At 41.7% G+C, this 27,597-nt stretch overlaps 1 protein-coding gene across 1 annotated transcript in view; it reads left to right on the top strand.

Annotated features, from left to right (window-relative positions):
• The window catches only part of LOC121718035 (NACHT, LRR and PYD domains-containing protein 12-like), a 1,225,568-nt gene that overhangs the window by 931,954 nt on the left and 266,017 nt on the right, over window positions 1-27,597 (top strand). The window lies entirely within an intron of this gene.

Here is a 27,597-nt window from a genome sequence, read left to right as displayed (position 1 = left end):
CCCGACACATCAACATGAATCATCTGCCCGAACCCGGCCCGCAGCCCAACGTAAAACATAAGCTTAGGCTACATTTTGACTGTTAAACCCTGACTTTATTTAGGTGAAGATTCAACACATTAGCGTGAATCACTTAAAATGGTGATTTTCTCCTCTTCTGGCATATCGTGATGGAAGAACCATGCCAACTTTGGATGCGGTTATCTTAGCGATACTTTTTGCAAGTTCTTTTATCGTTACAGTACCCTTGATATACATATCGTTGGAAAGCTTAGTTTATGGGCGTTCATATGAGTACAATAACTTAATTTTGTAAATTTTACCAAAGCGACTGGTTTCGCCTTGCAGGGTCACATATTTCATCAGCACCTTGCATTTTGAGCATTGCACATAACCTGAAGAATTTCCATCAGAATCCAGCACCACTCCAAACACTTTCCAGACCTCTGATTTTCCCACTCCTCATTCTTTTGATGCGTGTAGCTCATTTTTTGGATATTTTTACCTCAATTCTTACACATGACACCTTTAAGGCCTAGTGCCTAAAATTGTTAACCTGCTCACCAATCGTATATCTGTAGTTTTCGTAGTGTGCCATGCCATGCTCTTCTATAGCTGATAAACTAGTTACTTGGTAATTTAATGGTGATACAAATTATTAATTAAATGGAGTCAGATTAAACGAGTTTGTAATAATAACATTACCATTTAACTCTTCACTCTATTTGTCCACACGTGATCAAAAAGAGAATGGCCCACCATTCCTCATCCACGTGAGAAGCACTGTGGGCCTGCTCTCTCTTTCAAGTGAGGATAGCCCAGCGTATCTCCATGTTTCCGAGGCTATTTCTCGCCTTACATGGTTGAAGAGGAAGAAACAGATTGATGCCACATCTACTGTACATGAATCCAAGTATTTGTTTACTCATATTAGGTATTAGAGTGGCAAGACATGGGAAAAACCACATTCTTCAACCACAACCAAGACATCTTTGTCTGAGGTTCCTAATTCAAGTCCAGTGCATAAATGAACAAGATAATCATAAAACTGTGTATTTTGAAGTTCCTGTATGTGACAAACTTGATGTGCCTAAATATCTTCAACCTCAAGTATGCTGCTAATGAGGAATATAATTTATTTGAACTTCTCCCCACTGTCGAATGTGGAATTGCCAGTTACAAGAAATGGAATTCATATATGAGAATTTACCATGACGTCACAATAACAATATACATTCTTCCGGGTGGCAAAAGCTGAAGCATTCTCCGATGGCACTACTAGCAAACAACCCCTTTCATGTCATTTGACCAGGGCAGAGCGATCAAGAAAACAGAGTAAATGGCTTGAATTAATGATTTTCGTCTTGTGGGGTGCTACGGGACTTCTCATTCATATTCATATGGGTATGGGAAGTCTCATTAATATTCAATGAGTCATACGTGTCTCTTAAGCTAGCTTTACACAACAGCGATCTGAACACAATCCGCAAAAGTGGCGTTGCGTTCCCACTTTTTATTTCGTGTTTAGACAAGCGTCTTTGGGTGGAAATCTGCATGCACACGGTGACGCAAAAGTATATGTGTAAGTATATATACTCTTTTGATCCTGTGAGGGAAATTTGGTCTCTGCATTTATCCCAATCCGTGAATTAGCGAAACACACACAGTGTACACACAGTGAGGTGAAGCACACACTAATCCCGGCGCAGTGAGCTGCCTGCATCAACAGCGGCACTCGGGGAGCAGTGAGGGGTTAGGTGTCTTGCTCAAGGGCACTTCAGCCGTGCCTACTGGTCGGGGTTCGAACCGGCAACCCTCCGGTTACAGTTCCGTGCTAACCAGTAGGCCACGGCTGAACACGGCCTCGTGTGATACAAGGGGACTCTAGGGCCACTACGGCCTCGTCTTGGACCGATCTGGCTGCCATCTTGCCGTCAACCAACCGCGTTTATTGATCTAAAGCTAAATCATGATCATGGTAGGCGCATTTAATTTGTCGTCACCAGAGCAGCACCACATACATCTCATTAACAATGCAGCTCATTTGCATGTTGTGAACTTGAAAATGAAAATCGAGAAATGGAAAATAAATCGCAAGCAGGTGTCAGTTTTCATTTTATTTATCATTTTGGCATACATTGTGCGCATTGTCAGGAAAAGGCAAAGTCAAAGTGAAGTTTGCATTTTCATTTTCCAACTAACATTTTCATTTTTGGCAGTAATATACCAGGATGGTAATGAAAATGAAATGACAAATAGACGTTTTCAATTTATTTTTATTTTTGTCACATATGTATCGTGTTTATCAGGAAAATTAAAAGCCAAATGTATATATTTCATTTTATTTTTAAATTTGGCAGGATAATTGCACTGACACTTTGAAAATTAAATGGCAAAACGAGTTTTTCATTTTAATTTCACTGTTTTCATTTTAATTTTATTAATGGCAGGAAACCCCCCCCCATATTCCAGGGTGCGGTTATCCCCAGAGCCATATAAGGGTAGAGTTGCGACAACTCCATTGACGCTAATGTTCCATTTTTTTCCAACAATGGCAGCTAATGGAAGCCTCAAATAGTTCCCGGAAGTTAACAATTAATAATAGCAGCAGTGCAGTTACAGCAGTATAGACTGTTTGTAGCCAACATTTCAGACTCAGATTTACATTCCTTTGCCTCATCCGAATAATAATAATAACAGTAATAGTAGTAAAGTAATAGTAGGCCATCAATAGCCTAATTATAATAATAAACGATTTATGTATCGACTATGACTTTTCTGTTGCTCAGTCAAATAAATTAAAAGAGGCTAAAAGCCCAATAAATGTGCCACACGTAATAGCCGAATAGATACCCCTTGCCTATCCCATTTCAATTAGGCAGCACTACACCACCACGAACAAGCTGTCATTAAGTTTTTGCGTTTAGTAGGCCTACAACTTTTATGACGTTACGTTTCTTGGGCATTTAGCTTCACCATCACGTCAAGTTGTAACATATGCGCAATGCTCATCTAGGCTATGGATTTAAGTGGCTAAAGTGGGATATAGTGTAACTGCTTCCCCAAAACAATTCCTCCATAGCTGTGTATTTAATCGTTTGATATGTGGATAACTTTCAGTGGACTAAACAAAATGTAAATATTTTGTTATCACAAGGCTAGCTGGTTTGTTATATGGCGAAGCATATAGCCAACTTTGTTTGCAGCAGTGATGCTGAGTTTGTTGTTAACATTGTTGGTAACTGTCAGGGAATTTAACCCCAACATATAGATACAAGAACCAGGGTTTCCGTTGTCCGGTAATTACCGGACATTGGCCGGAAAAAAAATGAAATGTCCGACCAAATTAAATCTCTCCGGTCAAATTGTCCGATTGAAATTGGCTAATAATCCCGTCCCCCTAACGCAATCTTTGAATTTGAGAATAAGCCTTAAAATGTAAGCCTATATTAAAGCAATACATCCTGGCAATGTTTTTAAATGTACAGGCTCTACCGTTTGAAAGCTATTAAACAACACGCATAGCCTATGCTGCATTTCAAATAGGAAACATTTCAAATAGGAAGCGCACGCGTAAAACGTCCATGTTAAACAACGAACAAATGAGTGAGGCGGTTCAAACATGGGGCCCAGGCAGACTAGCCTTAAAAGTTTTTTCAGAGGCCAGACGCGATGGATGATGATAAATTGGTAACATCTGAAGCCTCAGATGTCAGGTCAACTCCACCACCACCAGATAAAAAGCATAAGTGTCGGGCGTATCTATCGGAATCATGACGTTGGAAGTGGAGTTCCGGCCGCTCCAAGACAGTCATTCTCCGTGTACACTGGACATGCAACTGTATTCTGTACCCAAAGCATACAGCCAGTAGGCCTATGCTTTCTCTGTCTATGATCATTGAACCGCGGACCGAAAGAAAAAGAAACTATACATTTCCCAGAATAGGAAATATTTCTTAATTTATTGTTATCAAATAAAGAGACATAGCCTTAGGGGGTAGTGGTGTGAGCGTTCATTCTTGTGTGTGCGCATCTGTGCAAGTTAAACAGTGGAACAGCAACAAACAACGTAGCCTTTTTAAAACAATGAACGAAGCGGACTCTTGCTGTCCATGAAAACATAGATACTGGCTAGATCTTGTTAGGCATGTTTACTTAAGTTAGGCTAATGGACGTGTTGCATTCTATTCAGCCTGATTATGTCATTCTTTAAGCTACATAGCCTGTCTCCAGTTTTCCTCAACTTGACTAGGTAATTAAGAAGCGATAATAGGACATTTGACCTGCATATCATCAAAATGTCCGGAAAACGAAACCTCTGCCGGTCACTTTGACCGGCACCATTTTTTCCTAGCGGAAACTCAGACAAGAGCTTTGCCCACAAACTCTGGTACCAAGAGGAGAGCCTGCTAATGTAAGGAAGAATTCCTCACACCATCAGTCTCTGACTGCAGCCCAAAAGCTGTGTCTTTTATTGTACAGATGCACTACTTTATTACATTAATACACAGGATTAGATGTTAAAATCCCTTGTGCCAAAATCCAAGGTAAAAACACATTCAGAAGCCCCTGCTCAAGTTTAACTTTAAAAAGTACACTACCCACAAATCCGCCAACAAATGGTCACAAGCACAATACAAATGGCCCATCCAACAGCGGTAGCCTATATAGTATGCGGCATGTCATTGGGGTTATCAAGTGGGCACCCTCATTCACCGATGTTTCGTTAAGTTAGGCCCACGACACCTCATGAAGGCTTAACAGTGAAACCAGCGTCCTGGAGACACTCCCCTCCATGCTGCCACCATATTACCACATTGAAATATCCAATACCCAAAATACTCTTAACCAGCCCAGGCATGGTCAAGGTTGGCTAGGTTGGTCCGTCCCGTTGATGTGGACTGAACCATAACCATAAAAAACCTTGGCCAACCAACCATCAACCTAGGCACAGCCCATCACAAACACAAAACAAATTAGCCAGTTAGCTTGGCCCGTTAGCTTAGGCCCCATCCCAAACACAAAATAAATTAGCCAATTAGCTTACGCCCCATGCTGCCACCATATTACCACAACAAACATCCAAATACCCTTAACCAACCTAGGCATGGTCTAAGTTGGCTAGGCTGGTCTGTCCCGTTGATGTGGACTAAACCATAACCATAAAAAACCTTGGCCAACCAACCATCAACCTAGGCACAGCCCATCACAAACACAAAACAAATTAGCCAGTTAGCTTACGCCCCATGCTGCCAAAAACCTGTTTCGTTAAGTTAAAGGTTAAACAGTTAGCTTACCTTAGCTTACGCCCCAGGAAGGGTAACTTCTCCTTACCCGCAACCAAGACAAATGAGCCAGTTAGCTTACCTTAGCTTGCGCCCCAGGAAGGGTAACTTCTCCTTACCCACAACCATTCGCTTGCCCGTTCTGCTGCTAAAGACATGTTACTAACCACCTGCCTTAGACTTCGACCACAAATGCCCAATTCAGACAGCAAGCCAATAGCAGATCTGGCCACAAACCCAAGTGCACCGATTTCAATAGGCCTTAATTGTGCACTCCAACCTCGCTTAGTTGCCTCCTCTGCCATCTCAGTGTATTTAGCTCTCTTCAGCTCATTGGCCACTTCCAGACATGTGGACTCGAGTCACATGACTTGGACTCGAGTCAGACTCGAGTCATGATTTTAATGACTTCATACTTGACTTGATAAAATTCGGCATGACTTGCGACTCGACTTGGACTTGAATACTATTCACTCAAGACTCGGACTTTGCCTCTTTGACTTGTGATGACTTGACATGTCTCGAATCAAAAACTAAATTTCCTGATCGTGTACCAGTCAACCCAGAGACGCTTTCCTGCGACTAAAAAAAAATAAAAAAAATAGCGGAGACAAGCGGCAGAGCAGTTCAGTAGCCTACTGCCACTACCCTCACACGCGTTACGCACTGTGTGTAGGGCATCAAGAGACAGAGGAAGGATCAACATTTAGCCAATCACTAGTAGCTTTACTGCAAACTGATTTGCACTCTTGTTAGAGAACGTTTGTCAAAAAGCACCAACAGCATGTTACATAAAGATGATACTTTTCGAGTCCTCTCCATTAAGATCCAACTTAAACTTATGCTAGGCTACTGCATTTAATTGAGAACACATCTAAGCACGCACGAGAGGGAGAGAAAACGAGTAGGTTCCAGCTGGCTTGTCATTGTTGATGATGATTGATATCTTCTTTTAAATATAAGAAACATATAAAAAGAAATCGTGGAAGCAACAAGTACGAGATTAGAGGAGATTGTGAATTTATCCGGTTCTCACTAGTCTACTATACTGTTATAAACTATGAGATCCAGGTCACTATGACATAGCTGCACTCACTGTGATTTGGAAAGTGGACAAGAATATTATGAAGAGTTGTCTTTGCCTTGTGTAATGGAACTGGTGAGTCTTGATGTATTCAATAATTTATTTACATGAAGCACATGATATGCCGATTGAAACGCATTCCACTCAGCTACTGTAGCTAGGTGGCTACTGGCTACCAGGCTCATAATTCACTTTTAATTGCAAACAGAAAATGTCAAGCAAGCATCATGTCATACATGCTTCTCTTTCTTTCCAAAGGAATGAAAGCTGTTTGTGCCAACTTAATATCATTCTTATCATTGTTAATATTGTGCTATACATGTGGCACAAACAATTTTTGAGTTTGTGGACTAGCCATAGGCTATATTTGAACGGAGCTGGTAAAAAAAGATCATTATGAGAACGTGTGGACAGTGCACAATGGGCTTAAAGTGACAGTGCACCATTTACAAATTAGATAAACAGCATCAAATGTGTAGTATTTCTTAAGAAATGAATACTTTAAAACACAATTACTGTCATTATTATCTTTTAAATAATATAAAAGTGTTGACCTTGGCTTCCCTTATGAGTCACCACTGGCAGACAGCCTAATAAATTGTTTGCAGGCAAATCTGTGGCCTAGCGCAGTGAAATACCATCAGTCAAATTATTACTCATCCTTACAGTGGGCTCCGCAATTTGGAAAAACATTATATATATTTGCAGCTGTGCTGAGTGTCATGTAGCTATCCGCTTTGTACAGATTACTCAGGTATGCACATGTGTATATTACACAGGTATGCACATGCATATGTCGTAAAAGATTACAAGACAGAAACATTGAACATATTTTAATCTGTATTTGTAAAAAAAATACTGTGGATTAGATGGAAGTGCTAAAATTATGATCGATAGTCTAATAATGGCATTATTAAGTGAAGAGTACCTGATGACTTGTTCAGGACTTGAAAAAGATTGGGACTTGGACTTGGACTCGACTTGGCTTTGATGTGACTTGGACTTGGACTCGACTTGCCCTTCTCTGTATTTACTTGGGACTTGACTTGGACTTGACTGCTAAGACTTGGGACTTACTTGTGACTTGCCAAACAGTGACTTGGTCCCACCTCTGGCCACTTCCACTCTGTCTTCCCAAGGAACAGTGAGTTCAATGAAGTAAACTATCTTCTCTGAATCCGACCATAGAATCACGTCGGGTCGTAGCTTAGTACTCACTATATGTGGAGGTACCGCCATCTGCTGGCCAAGATCAACCTTCATTTCCCAGCCCGCCCCATTTTTCAACTGGCCGGTTTTACACCTGGCCTTCGCGGAACAAGGTTTATCCCCCTGACGTACAAAGTTAATTTGCCTTACCCCTTTACTAGCTGCTAATGAATTGACTTCTCTCCTTTTATCCTCTATTGCCGCTGCCACACATTTCAATACCTGGTTATGATGCCACGTATACCGCCCCTGGGTGAGACTTACCTTGCATCCTGATAGGATATGGTGGAGACTGCCCACACACGAGCAAAGTATGCATTTATCATCCTCACCAAACCATTGACTTAAATTCTTGGGAGATGGGAGCACATCATATGTAGCACCTAACATAAATTTGATCTTACCAGCTTCCATGCCCCATAGATCTTTCTATTTAATCCGTCTTTTTTCCACCCCTTCCCAGTTCACCCACTGCCCTTGTTTTGCCTGCGACACTGCCTTAGTACATCTTACAGCCTCCTCCTGTCTATGCATTTCCTCCACTACCATTTTTCTCTTTTCTCCTGCAGAAGCCTTACTCCACAAGGGTTTACTTGCACCCACCCCTAGACCCTCCCGCCCGTGCTGCACATGGCCCATTATATCCCTATGCTTCAATGCTGATTGAGCTTGCTTAACTGCCTGCTCTGGGTTCCACTTCCTCCCTGCATTAACTGTGGGTGCAACTTTCCTCACCACTGGGTCCTTGGACTGAGTAAGAGTCAATTCCAATCTAGCCTTAGCACACTTAAATTCCTCTGTCAGACTAGATATTGGCAACTCTACAATACCCTTCCCATACAAGGCTACACTGCTTAAGCAGCGTGGGACTCCGAGCCATTTTCTGACAAAGGAGTTGATCATTTTTTCCAACCTCTCTACCTTTGACAGAGGAACTTCATAAACTGTCAATGGCCACATTAGCCGAGGCAACAAACCAAACTGCAAACACCACAGCTTGAGCTTACCTGGCAGCCCCGACTTGTCAATTTTTGCAATACCTTGCCTAGTGACCTGTCTCAAGTCTTCAACCTGTGATTTATCACTAAGGCTTGCATCATACCACCTTCCCAGACTCTTCACTGGTTTCTCCAGAACTGTGGGAATCACCTCCTCATTTATAGCAAACTTCTTATCTGTTACCTTCCCTTTAACAATTGAGAGACTCCTAGACTTACTTGGTTTCACCTTCATTCTGGCCCATTGCAGATTACTATTTAACTTACCCAGCAACCTGTTTGTGCATGGAACGGTTGTCGTCAAGGTTGTCATGTCGTCCATGAAAGCCCGAATCGGGGGGAGGCGTGGCCCTCCCTGCAACTTCTCCCCACCCACTACCCATTTTGAGGCCCTAATGATGACCTCCATTGCCATTGTAAAAGCAAGTGGGGAGATGGTACATCCGACCATGATTCCTATCTCGAGTTGTTGCCACCCTGTGGTGTAATCAGCTGTAGTAAAACATAATTGAATATCCAGAAAGTATGCTTTTACTAGGCTTTTAATGCTACCTGGGATTCTGAAATAATCAAAGGCCTCCCACAACAGACTATGCGGCACAGACCCAAAAGCATTAGCCAAATCCAAGAACACAACGTGCAGGTCTCTCTTCTCACGCTTTGCTAATTGAATTTGGTGCCAAATCATGCTGGTATGCTCTAAGCACCCGGAGAAGCCAGGAATTCCAGCTTTATGCACCATGGTATCAATTAGTTTATTCCTTTCAAGGTAATTTGTCAGTCTCCGTGCCACCACACTGAAGAAGACCTTCCCTTCAACATTCAGTAGACTAATTGGCATAAATTGATTAATCTCCACTGCATCCTTTTCTTTGGGAATAAATATTCCCCCAGCCCTCCGCCAAGCCTTGGGAATACTCTGCTTTTTCCAAACTATCTTCATTAATTGCCATAAAAATCTTAAAACATCTGGTGCATTCTTATACAACCGGTAGGGCACTCCATTAGGTCCCGGGGCTGAAGAGGCCCTTGCACGTTTTATTACTTCTTGCACCTCTTTCCACCTTGGTGGACTATCGTCGCATTGGCTACTTAATTCACCAATAGGTGGGATATCAGCAGGAAGTACCATCTCTCTGAACCGCTCCCTATCTTTGTGCACTCCCTCTAAATACTCCTCAAGCTTCTGCTTAGGTTCCAAAAGACTACCACTCTTCTGCATTACGAATAAAGACTTAACAAACTTAAATGGGTCTTTATAGAATGCTAGTCGAGCTCGTGATTTCTTCTTCCTATTTTTCCTAATATTTTCAGCTCTTCTTAGCACTACCAACCGCTCCCTCACATCTGCCTGGAGACAGTCAATACCTTCCTTCTCATCATCTGTAGCTTTTCTCCACTGCTTCTTAAGCTGCCTCCTCTCCTTGATAAGTTTATCTATCTCCTGCTGGCGCCTAGATTTAACTACCTCATGTTGCCGTTTTGTCCTTCTCTCAATAGTCCCAAATCTTTCCTATAAATAATGTCTCCCATTTTCTCTAATTTGCTTTCAGCCGTCCCCTTGAGCTGACCCAGGATACTGACCAAATCACTATTAACATCTTCCCACATTCTACATTCTGCTGTGCCTGGCCATCTAACCCCAGGCCTATGACCATTAAACTTCTCCCTCCTTGGCTGACTGGCCTCTCTTTCTGCCTCAGTGCTAGAACTTTCCTCAACAACAGGGGTACTGATGTCCTGCGAACTGTGGGTTTCTTCCTGTCGCTGAACTTCAACCGACTGACTTGATGCACTTCTTAAGAAATAGCTATCAATGCGGGGACCCTGTGTTCCCTCTACCAAGCACTTCTTTTTTCCTTGATTAATTTTCAGGCCCTTTAGACTTGTAACCTTCTGCCAACCACACACACACATCTGCAGCTTTTTCTCAGTTTTCTCTGAACTAGTGGCTTCCACAAACATGTTTTCCTTACTCGTAATCAAATTCGTTCCAGGGTCAGTAACCATGTCTATCACAAGTGAGTCATCTTCCGCCCCTGCTCTCGCTGACTCTAGGGGTATTTTCTCATTATGTCGTACTGTAGCTTAGTAGGGTGCAGCCCATAGCTTAGTGAAGCCTGGGCTACTGCCACAATGAGCTGCTAACCCATTGTAGCCCCGGCGGGGTCTATTCCCTCCTGTCAGCCGTCTTTCCGTGCTGTCACAAGGTCTTTCCCTAGTTGCCAGATGCCCTATTCACAGCAGTCACTAGCCTATGCTAGCTTCAGCATTACATTAATACACAGGATTAGATGTTAAAATCCCTTGTGCCAAAATCCAAGGTAAAAACACATTCAGAAGCCCCTGCTCAAGTTTAACTTTAAAAAGCACACTACCCACAAATCCGCCAACAAATGGTCACAAGCACAATACAAATGGCCCATCCAACAGCAGTAGCCTATATAGTATGAGGCATGTCATTGGGGTTATCAAGTGGGCACCCTCATTCACCGATGTTTCGTTAAGTTAGGCCCACGACACCTCATGAAGGCTTAACAGTGAAACCAGCGTCCTGGAGACACTCCCCTCCATGCTGCCACCATATTACCACATTGAAATATCCAATACCCAAAATACTCTTAACCAGCCCAGGCATGGTCAAGGTTGGCTAGAAAAATAGGAAGCAAGACATAACGACTTCATTGTGACATACTCTTATCTCACCCACACACACAGACAGGGTGCAGTTCCTGTCTGTCTGGGTGCACACCTACAGTAACTTGTACTCTCTGTTCTTAGAACTCAGCACAACAACATTTAACTTGAACTCTCTGTTCTTAGAACTCAGCACAACAATATTTCTGCTTACACAAATGGTTATTGTTGTATAAAAATGGTTATACAATGATAATAATTTCCTTACAGTAACGTAAACGTTTCTTCAGTTAGGAGCAGTAGTCTATTGTTTTTTTTTTTATGTTGCATTCATTTTCATTGGCAAAAGCTAGCCTAATATGCATGAGAACCTATATAGATTTGAGGGAGCTGCAGGTGTTAGCATCAGCACGGTCATATTAACACAGCAGGCACTAGCCCAGTGAAGGATCGTGTAAACCCCATCCTCAGAAACCAGTTTCAAACCAAGCTTGCGCTGATATGCATGATCAATGATCAAATTGTTATTTTCTGACAGGATGAGCACAACCATGCAGGTTCTCTGAATCTCAAGCTCTTTAGCCTAGCATCTTAATGCTGTATTCACAGCACAGTGAATGACAAACGGTGAGAAAATGCTGTTGTTTATGAGTTCATAGCCTGGTTATTTATCAAGGACTATATCACGTTTTACAGTGGGCAGTGCTTCGAATTGGCCAGCTTCACTCGCGGTCCGCGCGTGGGATCACGCGGTATCACGCGACTTTAATTTGTATTTTTCCAGTGAGATGCTGCAACAACCCAAACAACCGGTAGATGGCTCAAGTGAGCAGGGTGTCTCGTAAAAAGAAATGGAGCCTGGAAAACCCTACACAGACTTCACTACAGACTTTAGCAGACTGGGTTAGAAATAATGTAATAGCCAGAAATATGCCTGCCCTAATAAAGAAATATTTGGTTAACTGCGAGTGAATCCCGTTTGCAGCCGTAGAGACGCAGGACAAATGAAACATTCTGGTTTTCTCAGAGTGCAACGATGATAGACAGACATCATTTGGACAAAATATAGAGTATTAACCTCCGTTGCTCAGCCAAATGCCTTCCTGTTACGTCCTGTTATCACGGAGTTAGGCCTACAGGCGATAAACGATTTTTGATGGTCACAAGTTTACTTCATTAGGGACTGTTCGTTATTTATTTAAGGGGCTACCGGAGGAGTTTGGGGAGCATTAGTCCAAAAAGACGTGACCCTCCCTCGCCAGCAATACATTTTTCTATGACCCTCCAAAGTGATTATGAAAAAATCACTGTCAACTTTTTCCGGGTTTATCGCCTACTGTATTTTAACGTTTTCACATATTTGGCCATAAGCCGTTTATCATAGGCTATCACGAAACCAAACTACAAAGGCGAACACTTTAACAGGGGGAATTAATTGGGCATGAATCATGCTGAACGCTATTTCGCTACCTTAGAATAATAAGGTTCTATCTGCGTTTTGAGTAGGTACAACCGGGACGATTGAAACGGGGACGAATGAAACATTCCGGTTTTCTCCGAGTGCAACGATGATAGACAGTCATCATTTGGACAAAACATGGAGCATATTAACCTCCGTTGCTCAGCCAAATGCCTTCCTGTTACGTCCTGGTATCACGGAGTTACGAGCGATAAACGATTTTTGATGGTCACAAGTTTACTTCATTAGCGGTTTATTTTTTTGGATTATTAAAGAGTGTTTTTCATTTAAAGGTTTGACTTTGTGCTTATTCAGTAGAGCATTTAGTGCTCTCCCCAATCCCAGACGTTCACATTGCATGTTTGTTTGTAATGGATGCAACCGCGAGATAGGCTATGCGTTTGACAATAAGTTGTTAACAGAACCAAGACATATAGCCCAGCAGCAATCTAGGGACTGATCGTTATTTATTGAAGGGACCACTGGAGGAATTTTGAGTGCTTCAGTTGGAAGTTGCATGACCCTCTCTTGCCTGCTAGAAATTGTTCAATGACCCTCCGACAGAATTGTTAAAAAAAGACATGACCCTCCCCTGCCAATTGTCTTCCGCCCGCGCCACAGCCACACACTTTGTGATAACATTCTTAAATCAATCTTTCCCGTGAGCTTGCATGCTACCAGTCCTTCCTTTTCAAATGTGTTACGCCTGTTTGCACAATTTCACAAATAATCATATGTGATTAATAGTATGACAAATAATCCCTGTGCACGGGGACCGAAACAATGCATGCCAACTTTTTCCGTGTTTATCACGTACTGTATTTTAACTTTCCCCGCTGTCTTGCCGTTTTAATGTTTTCCCGTAGAATATTCCATATTTTAATACTCTCATAACAGCCCTGCCATCGGGCCTGTCTCTGTGTTGCCCTGTTGCTACCCCTTGCCCTTCCAACGAAGCAGATGTCTTCAAATCATCGTTTTCCTTGCTTGAAGGCGAACTTAGAGTGATGTTAACCTATTTAAGTTTAACGGCGCGATTGCCGTGAGCACGATTCATTGGCGCTTGCATGTTCGGCCTTATGTCTACGTGCGCACCTGAGGCTACTCAGCTGCAAGAGAAATAATTTCCCCTCTTTGTATGTTCACTGCAAGTTGGCCTACCATAACTTACCAACTCTGCACTGTAGACTGGCTATTTATATTTTTCTGTGAAATAAGCAAATGTATTTGTTCAACTTTATGAAGCAGAATTACGCATAGGGTAATTGGAACATAATACATTTGACAAAGGACAGATGAATGTTGCTAGTGACAAAATATTAACTTTCAGTGTTTTACGATGTCTTTGTCATGGGGAAGCGTTTTCCCCCATGCATTTATGTTAGGTTACTGTCAGTGACTGCCGTGAGAGAAGCGGGTTCTGTGTTTCGTTCATGTCAGTGACTGACGCGAGAGAAGCGGGGTCTGTGTTGTGTTGTGTTGCGTTGCGTTAATTTATTTTCATTGGGCATACCAAGCCAAAATTACTCCTTTTGAAACAATGAGTGCAGGAAGCGCGTTTGTATGGTTATATTGCTTGACGGGGAGGATCCCAAGCAGCTTTCAGCCATAAGGCTACTTTGAGAACATTTCAATTCACCCGACACTAATATTCAAAATGTTGAAAACTATTTCGGCATAGCCTATAAAGCAGTTTAATTAAATGGAATGTTAGTTGTAAACAAACGAGCTACTTGGCGAGGCTTGGCCTCACAGATGCGCTCGTGCCTTAGATGGCAGGAAAAATCTTCACGATAGGCCTATTAACTAACCACCCGATTCACGTTGGCTGGGGGGAAGGGGGGCCATCAGACAATTGTGCCCAGTTAATCCGGCCCTTCCCCCAAAAAAACACACCTTCCCACCTCTGACAGCTTAAAAGAAGCCAAGAGGACTCCTTACTCACAGACCTATTCACAAACCTGCGGTTTTGAAATCCTATGCAGCTACAGGAGCTTCCAATCGCGAGGAAGCAATTTTGCATTGTAGGCATAACTAACATGCAATAACGCCGCCAACAACAACCAAAACTAGGCTAATCATTGTCAACATGTAAATTAAATGTAACATTATTGTGAATCAAATTAAAATGTTCTCTTTTGCAAACGTAGGCATAGTAACAGAATAATTTAATAATGTTACAAGATACTACATCAATCCGTATGTTTCATTGGGCTACTAGGCTATTTGTTTTGCCTTGATTCATTTAGGCTAGGCCTTTTTATTCAGGGGCCATATTCACAAAGAATTTTAAGGCTAAAAGTAGCTCCTAACTGGCGAATTTAGGAGCAACTCCTAAAAATAATGGGCGTGTCACTCCTAACTTTAGGACTCTTAATTTTTTCACAAAAAGTAATTCACGAAACATTTTAGACCTAAAAGTAGCACCTAAGTCTGGGACAGCTTAAGTCGAGAGGACTCCTAACTCACTAAGACCTATTCATAAACAGCTTTTTTGTGGCATTTTACGTTGCGATGTTTTGAAATAGCCTATGCGCAACAGGAGCTTCCAATCGCGAGGGAACAATTTTGCATTCATAAAAGGGATGCAATAACGCCACCAACAACAACACAAACTACTCATTGTTAACATGTAAATGAAATGTAACGTTTCATTGTGAATCAAATTAAAATGTTCTCCTCTTTGCAAACGTAGCCTAGGGATATGGTGACAGATTAATGTAATAATGTTGCAAAGGTAGTCTACTGCATCAATCCATAGGCCTATGTTTCATTAGGCTACTAAGCTATTTGTTTTGCCTTACTCTTTATTCATTTAGGCTAGGCCTTTTTATTCAGTTATTAATCATCTTCCGTCCTTCGCACTACTTGTGTAGCGCACGCATTCTCCGACCTGTCACCTGTCAGTCATCATGGGAAGAGAGGTGTTTGGAATTCCCGCGTTACAATCGTCAGCCAATCAAGGTGGTCACTTCAGTCAAGCTCGTGCATGAGTAATGACGTCATCCATAGCCACGAAGACTCACTCCTAGTTTAGGAGTTGTCTGAAAGGCTTTGTGAATAACTTTTAAGAGAAAACTCCAATCTAAAATCTTTAAGTGCGATTTAGGAGTAGCCTACTCCTAGTAGTAAGATAAAAGCCTTTGTGAATAGCCTACGGCCCCAGTTATTCATCATCTTCCGTCCTTGTGTAGCGCACGCATTCTGAGACCTGTCACTCATCATCTTAAGGGAGGTGTTTGGAATCATGCCCGCGTTACAATCATCAGCCAGTCAGCCAATCAAGGTGGTCACGCTTGCCCATTTAGCCAAATTAATGGTCGAATATTACTGATGATCATTGTTATTTAAGAACATGCAGTGTGCGTAGGGTACCAAAAACATCTTGCTCATAAAAAAGCATCATAACGCACATTCTGGCGGGCCTGTTATTTACTGTAGGCTGCGCAAATCACATGCCTTTATTTTGGGCAAGCCTGCATTCATTCATTCATTCAACCTTTATTTATTCTCGGAGGGTCATTGAGGGAAGCCCTCATTTTCAATGAAGCCGAAATTACAGAAGCGAAGCAAAGCGCTCCACAAACAAGACAACATTCGAGGCCTTCTGTTGAAGAATTTTATATAAAGCCTGCGCTGACAGTAATCCTCCTGCCCCTGATAGGCCTACCACAGCTGTGGATAGTGTGGAATGTTCAAGTAATAACACAATCCAATGTGTGTCTCAATTGTCCCCCGCTGACCACCTCACACATTTCTCTAGATTTTGCAACGAACTTACATGACACAATGCCATAAAATATGCCAGTTTTAGGACACAGAATAATGTTTGTAATGATACCAGGTAGGCCAGGTATTGTCGAAGGTGCATGGTGAAGTGAAATTCTTACTTTGAAAAACAAACATTTGCCGATATCATCGCCGATCATCAGAATATTGCAATAGATTCTGTGTTCTGGACTGCAGGCAACTTGTTAAGCCAGTGGTTATCAAACTTTTATTTCATTCCCCACTTTGATCAAGGGGCATGACTGATGATAGTGGAGATAACGTGTTATCCCGAAGCTTTTGCAAGTCAGCATCTTCGACGGTAGTCTATTAAAAATATAAGTTTTCGATGTCCCAAACGGAGAGCCATACTTTATTGTTTTTAACGATCTCTATGCTACTCACAAAAATGTAGGCATGGGGACATGATGAAGTAGGTTATCCAACTGTCGTGTGTTAAATTATTGTGATTACGAGCCAGTGGTTTTCAAACATTATGCGTGACTCGGACATCTAACTAAATGCAACAGGCTCATATCGTCCTCGCATTCGCAAAATGAGGACCAGTGTTTTGTCAAATTGCAAATAGCTATTCGTTTTAACTATTTTTTTATGATAGTAGCCTATACAAAAAGCACTTCATACTATCTTAATATTGGAATATGGGGAGGGAAGTGGCGCGTCTGCAGTCAGCCAAATATTAATGTAATTCTGCGGCATAAAGCAGATGCAACTGTTTATCGTACAGAAAAATAAAAATGACATGTCAAGCAGTCAATTGACTACATTGCAGTCAAGAAGTAGGGCAAATTAATTTACGAAACCAAAACGTGGGTCATAGTTGTCTAAGCCTCTATTGCGTAGCCTGTTAAAAACGTCGCCAGATAGTATTAAATCGGCAACAACATTGTTTTCTGCAGAAGCCTACCCAAGGCTACAGATTAATTCTGAACAGTTATTTCTCTACTGGCTCAATTATCACACCACTGTTTTGATTTGCGTAGTTGCGTTAACCCCAACACTGACAATAATGTAGACAGCAAATTTCGATTTCGATTTTCGTGTAGTCAAGCCTTAAGCCATACCCAAGTAGCCTAAATCGAGGTAATGTTTAATTATGCATGATTTATTTTGTTATTGAATTCGTAGGCTGGGATTACTCTCGGCAACAATTATATAAGGGACGGCAGGCAGAGCGATGTACAGTGGCAGAGCGACGCACAGTGGCTGAAAGTGGTACTAAAGCTTCACGCAGCTTCACGCCGCGTAATGCGCGAATGAAGTGGTCATTTGAAAGCGATGCCCACTGTATATGTTATTATGATCACTCGCATCGCATTACCATGGAGTTACTGTGTAGGTAATGCTACGGTTAACTTAACATGCAATTCAAAACCCAAATAAGGAAGCGGGTGCCGACTGCGCAGCCTGAGTCTCGTCGTAAGCAAGCGGGCTAGTTGAATGGATAAAAAGCATAAGTGTCGGGCGTATCTATCGGAATCATGACGTTGGAAGTGGAGTTCCGGCCGCTCCAAGACAGTCATTCTCCGTGTACACTGGACATGCAACTGTATTCTGTACCCAAAGCATACAGCCAGTAGGCCTATGCTTTCTCTGTCTATGATTATTGAACCGCGGACCGAAAGAAAAAGAAACTATACATTTCCCAGAATAGGAAATATTTCTTAATTTATTGTTATCAAATAAAGAGACATAGCCTTAGGGGGTACTGGTGTGAGCGCTCATTCTTGTGTGTGCGCATCTGTGCAAGTTAAACAGTGGAACAGCAACAAACAACGTTGCCTTTTTAAAACAATGAACGAAGCGGACACTTGCTGTCCATGAAAACATAGATACTGGCTAGATCTTGTTAGGCATGTTTACTTAAGTTAGGCTAATGGACGTGTTGCATTCTATTCAGCCTGATTATGTCATTCTTTAAGCTACATAGCCTGTCTCCAGTTTTCCTCAACTTGACTAGGTAATTAAGAAGCGATAATAGGACATTTGACCGGCATATCATCAAAATGTCCGGAAAACGAAACCTCTGCCGGTCACTTTGACCGGCACCATTTTTTCCTAGCGGAAACTCAGACAAGAGCTAATTGCCCACAAACTCTGGTACCAAGAGGAGTGTAAGGAAGAATTCCTCACACCATCAGTCTCTGACTGCAGCCCAAAAGCTGTGTCTTTTATTGTACAGATGCACACAGAAAATAGGAAGCAAGATATAACGACTTCATTGTGACATACTCTTATCTCACCCACACACACAGACAGGGTGCAGTTCCTGTCTGTCTGGGTGCACACCTACAGTAACTTGTACTCTCTGTTCTTAGAACTCAGCACAACAACATTTAACTTGAAGTCTCTGTTCTTAGAACTCAGCACAACAATATTTCTGCTTACACAAATGGTTATTGTTGTATAAAAATGGTTATACAATGATAATAATTTCCTTACAGTAACGTAAACGTTTCTTCAGTTAGGAGCAGTAGTCTATTGTTTTTTTTTTATGTTGCATTAATTTTCATTGGCAAAAGCTAGCCTAATATGCATGAGAACCTATATAGATCTGAGGGAACTGCAGGTGTTAGCATCAGCACGGTCATATTAACACAGCAGGCACTAGCCCAGTGAAGGATCGTGTAAACCCCATCCTCAGAAACCAGTTTCAAACCAAGCTTGCGCTGATATACATGATCAATGATCAAATTGTTATTTTCTGACAGGATGAGCACAACCATGCAGGTTCTCTGAATCTCAAGCTCTTTAGCCTAGCATCTTAATGCTGTATTCACAGCACGGTGAATGACAAACGGTGAGAAAATGCTGTTGTTTATGAGTTCATAGCCTGGTTATTTATCAAGGACTATATCACGTTTTATATGTTATTATGATCACTCGCATCGCATTACCATGGAGTTACTGTGTAGGTAATGCTACGGTTAACTTAACATGCAATTCAAAACCCAAATAAGGAAGCGGGTGCCGACTGCGCAGCCTGAGTCTCGTCGTAAGCAAGCGGGCTAGTTGAATGGCCTACTCCAGAACTAGCTGTTGTGAAATTGTTGGGAATTTAATTGATTAACACATCACATAAACTGTTATTGAGTGTTGTTGATACACTGAACTTGTGCCCTCGGAACCAAATCTGACAGTAAGCAGCTTTAGAGTTTTGGAAGTAGACTGCAGGCAGGCAGCTGGTGGATACATAACTGGCATGCGTAAGGTAATGGTAAGGTAAAAGCAAAGACCGAAATGCAGTGTTGAAACACGTGAATGAAACGTATTAAATATGCAAACACAGATCCGGTATAAACACTGACATCCTACACCCCCCCCCCCCCCCCCCGAACAAAATCTCCCATTTTTGGAAAGCTAAATGTTGACAGGTATGATGCCCACCATTACACTGGAGAGATGTTAGAAAACTTTTACACTTTTTTTTATTCTCCCGAGACGCTAGCTCCATGCGCTTTTGTAGGCTACACGCAGTCTCAAAAACACTGTTTACAGCTCTTGAGTCACGTAGCCTACTAGGTAATTTTTTTATAACGATAATTTAGATAGGCCTAGGCTACACTTATGGGGTGGGTTCTATTGCGTTTTCTAAAGAATCTCTCGTCTTGGTTTTGTACAGAAATGAATAAGTGACACATAGGCTACGTAAAAGGGAGAGGAAAAAGGTCACCTTCTGATATTTAGCAGGCTACGGTCTGGAATTTAATTTAATATTGTTGTAATGGTAGGATAACTACACAGTTTACACAATAATTACACTGTGTTATACATTTTGTATATCAATACATTTATTGTCTGTCAATTACCCAACATTGTGGCTCTGTCTCTCATTGAACAGTAGCTTATTTAATGCATTCTAATCCATTGTCAATCACTTCCGGGAACTTTTTGAAGTTTACATGAACCACGTGACCTTAACGAATTTTGAACACCAATTGTCGCAACTCTACCTTTATATGGCTCTGGTTATCCCTATACTACTTGTACACTTTTTTTCTACATGTTTTCCTTCCCTTCGCCTCTTGTCGTGGAAAAAATCCACGTCCGAATCCAATTTTCCAATTAACAATTACCACTTGACTATTTAGTAATTTAGCACTCTGGAACAAGGCGTCCGAAGGAGACAATGTAGACAGAAGGCTTTCTGAAGACTGTTGATCTTTATTCTATATATTGCAATGATAGTACAGCCTAACCAAAGTCCAGACCAACCATCAAAGCAATAGGGAGGAGATGTCATCAGCTGGGGCCCCCGACGAAATCTGCCTACGGAGGGCTATACACTATATTTTATACCCCTTGGCCCTCGAGAAGTGCCACCCTCTCACGTCTTCCCCAAAAACACCTTTCACCAATCAGCATTAAGCAGGGTCGCTTACATTGGTGGAAACCATCTTCCCATCATGCATAAAACTATATGCAAACCTGTCTAATGCATAGGAAACATATATAAAATAGAGGTTTTCTGGTTCTTTCCAGTTTGGGGAAATAGGGCCTTCTTATTGGATTCTCTTCCTAGCTGGACAGGCCCTAAATCATAAGACACAACGGCCTCCTACTCCCTGTCCTGTCCGGTGCTCACCAGCTGGATAACACCCCCTTCCCTTGACCATGTAAGGAGGAGATGCTCTCATCCTGGTACCCCCAGTACTTTTCCACTCACCCCACTCCTCTGATAGTTGGTCTGGCCTACACAAGATACAATGACCTCACCCTGCTCACAGCACATGCAGTGACATAAAAACTTATGACACTCATGACTACATTCTTATAAAACATGAAAACCCATGCAATATTATAAACCCTTATGAAACCCATGATTACATCCCTTTAAATCATGAAAATCCACCATACTCTCTATTAATGTGATTGGACACAGAGCTCTGTGAACGGCCAGCCTCTTTAGCAATGACTGTGTCTTGCCCTCCTTGTGCAAGGTGTCAATGGTCGTCTTTTGGACAACCGTCAAGTCAGCAGTCTTCCCCATGATTGTGTAGCCTATAGAACCAGTGTTGCCAACTATTTCAAATGTAAAGTCGCTAGATGACGTCACACACTAATTTGCATATCAATTATGTCATCAGGTCGTGACCGCCCCCCCCCCCAAAAAAAAAAAACAACACGGTGATGGTCCTTTAATTCCCCTTTACACCTGTTACCTTTTCTCCTAGGCCTACTGAAATAGGCAACTTTTTTAAGAGCCTAATTTAAATATATTTAATTTAATATACTTGTATATTAGGGTAATTGATACACTTTACACTTCTGTACATCTTGTCATAGTATACACCAGAATGAGCATTAAAGGAATTATCCGGAGTAAAATGCACAGATCGATTTACGGATGATTGGGAGTACATACGTTGAGTTGACATCCAAATCATGTCATTCGGATGTGTTTTGAGAAAGTTCGATGTTACCGTTTTTAGTCAAAGCTTGTTAGCGTGGAAGTGAGAAGGGCATATTATTTTGCTGCTACAAAACGCTATTTTTATACCTCTTCTACAGTTCCAAACAACATTGCACTTACGTGGTAAGTTTGCTGCTGTAGGAGTCGATTGCCAAGTGTGCTCTGGAAATTCACAATTTCGTCGCCGTTTAAAAAAAAAAAAAAAAAACATAGTCCAGTATTTCTTTTGAAATTGAAATGAAGTTGTATGGACTGTTTTTTTTTTTTAAACGGCGACGAAATTGTGAATTTCCAGAGCACACTTGGCAATCGACTCCTACAGCAGCAAAGATGGCAACATTTCCGGAAAGGTACTGGCTTGATGAAATTCATTCAGGACTCTCTATCCGACCACATAAAGACCTCGGGATACTTCGGTTTGGCTTCTACTCACTACCACGTAAGTGCAATGTTGTTTGGAACTGTAGAAGAGGTATAAAAATAGCGTTTTGTAGCAGCGAAATAATATGCCCTTCTCACTTCCACGCTAACGAGCTTTGACTAAAAACGGTAACATCGAACTTTCTCAAAACACATCCGAATGACATGATTTGGATGTCAACTTAATGTATGTACTCCCAATCATCCGTAAATCGATCTAAAGTGCATTTTACTCCGGATAATTCCTTTAAGTGGCTGAAAATCAGTCATTTCCAACCTATTCCCAACTGCTGCATTTGCTTTGCACAGCTTGAAGTCTGATAACTTCACCATAGGCTACACACAATTTAACCTTACGACAATGGCTATATTTTGGATTTATTTAGTTAATGTCACTCAGACAGACCGACAGAATTTTTTCCCCCTCAGCCGACAGTCTGTCCTGCATTGACAACATTGAGGCGACATAGCCTAAATGAATGCTTTAGGTTTTCCTAACTTGTATGCTAGATTTTGAACTATCTGCTCATGAATGAAGTTGTAGCCTACATTCCTTTGTTGAACGGTGCTGGAAAGCGTGTCCCTGTTTCCCTGTCATCATGTCATCGCTCTCGTCTCGTTGACTGGTTGTAATCTCACCCGAAGTTGCTGTACCTTCCAATAACGTTGTCTAAGCTGTTAGATCTATAGAACATCTACTTCCATGGATAACATGGGCTGATACTACATAGGCCAGTCATTACTTTTATAGTCATGGGGCAACGCTTTGGGCGAACTCCATGTACAGTAGGCTCAAACAAACGAAACAGGCTCATTCACAAACGAAACAATTGCATGAGACTCTTATACAGCACAGCTGAACTCACTGCTCACTCAGAAGTGTAAAAAGGGACGTTACATGCCATCACTTCAGAGCAGGGCTTGAAAACGTTACGTTTCGAACGGTTCAGGTAGGCCTATGTTTCCGCCACCAACATATCGGTCCTGAACCGGTTCGGAACGCAAAATATCGTTCGTTCTTAAAGTTCCGGCAGTGTTTGGCGGGCCTATCAAGTCTATTTTTGTGGCCTTTACCTTAGAATAGACAACTCATTATTTCCCCTAGATTTAGCCTATACCGTAGCTATGCCCAAAAATAATAAATCACAGGCGGCATCCAAAAACATTCAGATGGGCTATCCATCCCTTACTGTAGGCCTAACCTGCCTATAAATAATTTCTTATCAAAAATATTTCTGGATACGTGCTAAACTCCTTACCTGGTTGTAGCCTAAGTTTTATCCATATGGAGATCTTCAAAGGCTTGCGCTATAATTCCAACCCTGTTTATATAAACTAACCTGTCTGTTGCTGACAAGGCCTATCTCAAATTTCCCGTTTAACTCTTCTACATAGAATTGGCTATAATTGGGGAGAGGGGGAGAGAGAGGGATGCACTGAACTGAACATCGCGAGACTTTGGGTGAGATCCAAAATGGCAGCGCACTGAACACTGACGCTTGTAAACAGAAATACAAAACTTTATTTTTCTTCTACTAAAAACAACCACTACCTCTCTACAACTCTCATCAAAAACCGGATTATATTCTCCACCTTTTCCAACGGCAACCTCTTCATTCTGGACGTTATGTCATCTGAACCAAGCAAGAAACGCACTCGTGACTACTCAACAGAGACTGAACCAGAATCACCTACCGCTTGCGCTACTTCTACATCCATCGAGGTTAGTTTACTACAATCCATAAACAACAAACTTGCAATACTGGAACATCTGCACGCAGATATTAAGGACTTAAAAGCCAGCCTCGAATTTTCCCAATCACAGATCGACACACTCGCATTAGAAAACCGTGAACTCAAAGGAAATATCACAAACTTATCCGACCATGTTAATCAACTCACCAGCGAAAATCGGATCATGAAAGAAACAATCCTAGACCTCCAGTGCCGCAGCATGCGCGATAACCTCATTTTTTCCGGAATTCCCCTGCCGACTTCTAAAGATACACCCGACGACCCAGAGAAAGCAGTTAAAGAATTCTTGCAGTCATCTCTCAAACTACCGCCAGAAACAGTTGACAAGATTACCTTCCACCGTGTACACCGTCTCACTTCCAAAGACAATAAAAAACCTCCTCCAATTATCGCCAAGTTCGAACACTTCAAACACAAAGAACTCATCAAAAGCAAAGGAAAAGAACTGAAAGGCACTTCATTCGGACTAAACGACCAATTCCCACAAGTAATACAGGAAAGAAGAAGAGCCCTCTTGCCCATAATGAAACAACTCAGGCAACAGGGCAAACGAGCAGCACTGTCAGTCGATAAACTGTATGTCAATGGAACTCTGTATCGCAACCCCAATATCACCACCTGGCTATAGCACATCATACCTCATGCCAACATTCATCTTGATTATAACATTGTCACCCTCAACTCTCTCTAACCCACTGCCTACTGATGCTTGGATCACCTCTCTCTTCTCTCTTCTTATGTTTCATTCCTTTTGCTCCCCCTACCCACCCATTCTCTTTTGCTCTCTCAATGTTTAATGTTATTCATGGTGTTTTGTCTATACATGTTTGCTTGTGTGTCCTGTCTGTTTTTGTTTATTATGTCTATAGGCTAAAGTCAAATTATGATCTGTATGTTTTCAATGTTAAACAGGAAATGTTCATGCTGTCACCACTCCAGAACCAAATTCCTACCTCTTTATGCTCTATATTCTTCTCAGCCCCTACCCTTTACATCTCATTCGCACACCACATTACATACCTATTCCTCCACCCCCCCTTCCCCCTCTCCTATCTAACTGACACCTGCACACACTCTCACACACACAATACCCACCTTATCAAACATTTTCATAACTGTACAATCACAACATGGTACCACTTACATTCCTGACCTGGAACATCCGTGGGATTGGATCTCAGGCAAAGAGGCTCAAAATCTTAAATCATTTGGATAGTTTAAAAGCTGACATATGTCTCCTACAAGAAACTCATCTCTCAGAATTAGACTACACCCGCATCAAATCAAGACAATTCAATCACATTTTCTCATCTCATTACAATACAAAACAAAGGGGAGTTTGCATTCTGATTAACAAAAGAATCTCATTCATCCATAACGCCACCATCACAGACCCAGAAGGACGTTTTGTCATCATAAACATCTCAATTCACAATACCCCTGTAACAATTGTTAATGTTTATGGCCCTAATACAGACAACCCAGTTTTCTTTCAGAACCTCTTCACCTCCATCTCAACTCTATCTGGCTGTCCCATCATAATTGCAGGCGACTTTAATACCGTGTTAGACCCCACATTTGACAGATCTGATCACTCTAAAAGCAAACGAATCTGGCAATCCACAAAAACAATAAAACAGTTCATGAGCGATTCTGGCCTTGGCGATTGTTGGCGGCTTCAGCACCCAGACTCCAAATGCTACTCTTTTTTCTCTCCGGTCCACCACTCCTATTCCCGTATTGATTATTTTCTAACCAGCAACTCTATAATGAAAAATATCTCTGATTCAACTATTCATCCCATAGTCATTAGCGATCATGCCCCAGTTACAATTAAATGGAACATAACGAACCAACAGCGACCAATTAGCAAATGGCGTTTTAATACATCCCTCTTACAAGACCCAAATTTCATCAGTTTTGTTGGGAGAGAGTGGGCATTCTTTCTAGAAATGAACGGCTCCCCTGAATCATCTCCTTCCCTTCTGTGGGAAACAGGAAAAGCAGTACTCAGAGGAAGAATCATCTCATATTCAGTATACAAAAAAAAGAAGGAAAAAGAACAGGAAGTAGAACTCAACAATAAAATTAAACAGTTAGAAGAAACCAATGCAAGCAACCCAACTGAAGAAACACAGGCAAAACTTAGGAAACATAAATTCAAACTCAATGAAATACTCAATAAACACACTCAATTTATGATTCACCGTCTAAGGCAGGAAAACTTCCACCATAGCAATAAATCAGGTAAATACTTAGCAAATCAAATCCCACGTAACAAAGAAAAATCAACAATCCCGGTCATAAAGAACTCAGCAGGGAAGCTAACCAGCTCACCTGAAGAAATAAATCATGTTTTTTACCAGTTTTACAATAAACTATATTCTTCAGAAATAAACCCCAACCAGGAATTCATAGACTCTTTCCTAAACAGCATCGAATTACCACAAGTCAATGAGACCGAAATAAAAAACCTAGGTCCGGATGGCTTTCCTGCTGAGTTCTACAAACAATTTTGGACCATCTTAGCTCCACTTTTCATCAGAATGATTAATGAATCAAAACAGAAAGGACGTCTTCCAACTAGTTCCACCACAGCCTCAATTTCACTGCTCCTCAAGCCCAATAAGGACCCAACAATGCCATCCAGCTACCGACCAATTTCTCTCCTCAATGTGGACAATAAGATAATCGCAAAAATGCTAGCACACAGATTAGCAGAGGTCACCCCATCCATTATCCACCCAGACCAAACAGGCTTCATTAAAGGTAGAATTTCATCCACCAACACCCGCAGACTGTTAAATATAATGTATCACTCTACAAATTTTCAAGATAATACCATCATAGCAACTCTGGACGCAGAAAAAGCTTTTGATAGGGTGAACTGGAATTTCCTGTTTTCCACATTAGGGAGGTTTGGCTTCGGGGAGTCGTTCATTAACTGGATTAAACTTCTATATACCTCTCCTTCAGCCACAGTAATCACCAATGGACTAACATCACAAAGTTTCACTCTTCACCGGGGAACTAGACAGGGGTGCCCACTCTCCCCCTCACTATTTACAATCTTCATTGAACCCCTAGCAGCTGCCATCCGTCAGAACCCCCTCATCAAAGGTGTCCAGACTCCATATATGCATCACAAAATCAGCCTTTATGCTGACGACATTCTTCTCTTTCTTCAAGACCCCACAACATCAGTAGAAGAAACCATCAAACTCATTGACACATTCTCTAAAATTTCTGAATACTCAATCAATTGGAATAAATCTGCAGTTCTCCCATTACATCCCAACAGCTGGGATGTGACAGCCAACTCTTCACCTATCCCACTCTGCACTAACTATATCACTTACTTAGGGATAAAAGTCTCCCCCAGGCTGTCAGACTTATTTAGCCTAAATTATTCCCCTCTACTCACTTCAATAGATGATGACCTTCAACGCTGGAAGAACCTCCCATTATCCATCATGGGCAGAATCTCAGTAATCAAAATGACAATACTGCCCAAAATAAACTATCTATTCTCTATGATTCCAACCCAG

Source organism: Alosa sapidissima, chromosome 9, assembly GCF_018492685.1.
Source record: "Alosa sapidissima isolate fAloSap1 chromosome 9, fAloSap1.pri, whole genome shotgun sequence".
NCBI classification, from domain to species: Eukaryota; Metazoa; Chordata; class Actinopteri; order Clupeiformes; family Clupeidae; genus Alosa; species Alosa sapidissima.
Note: the sequence above shows the minus strand (reverse complement) of the source record. Positions and strands in the feature narration are given on the sequence as shown.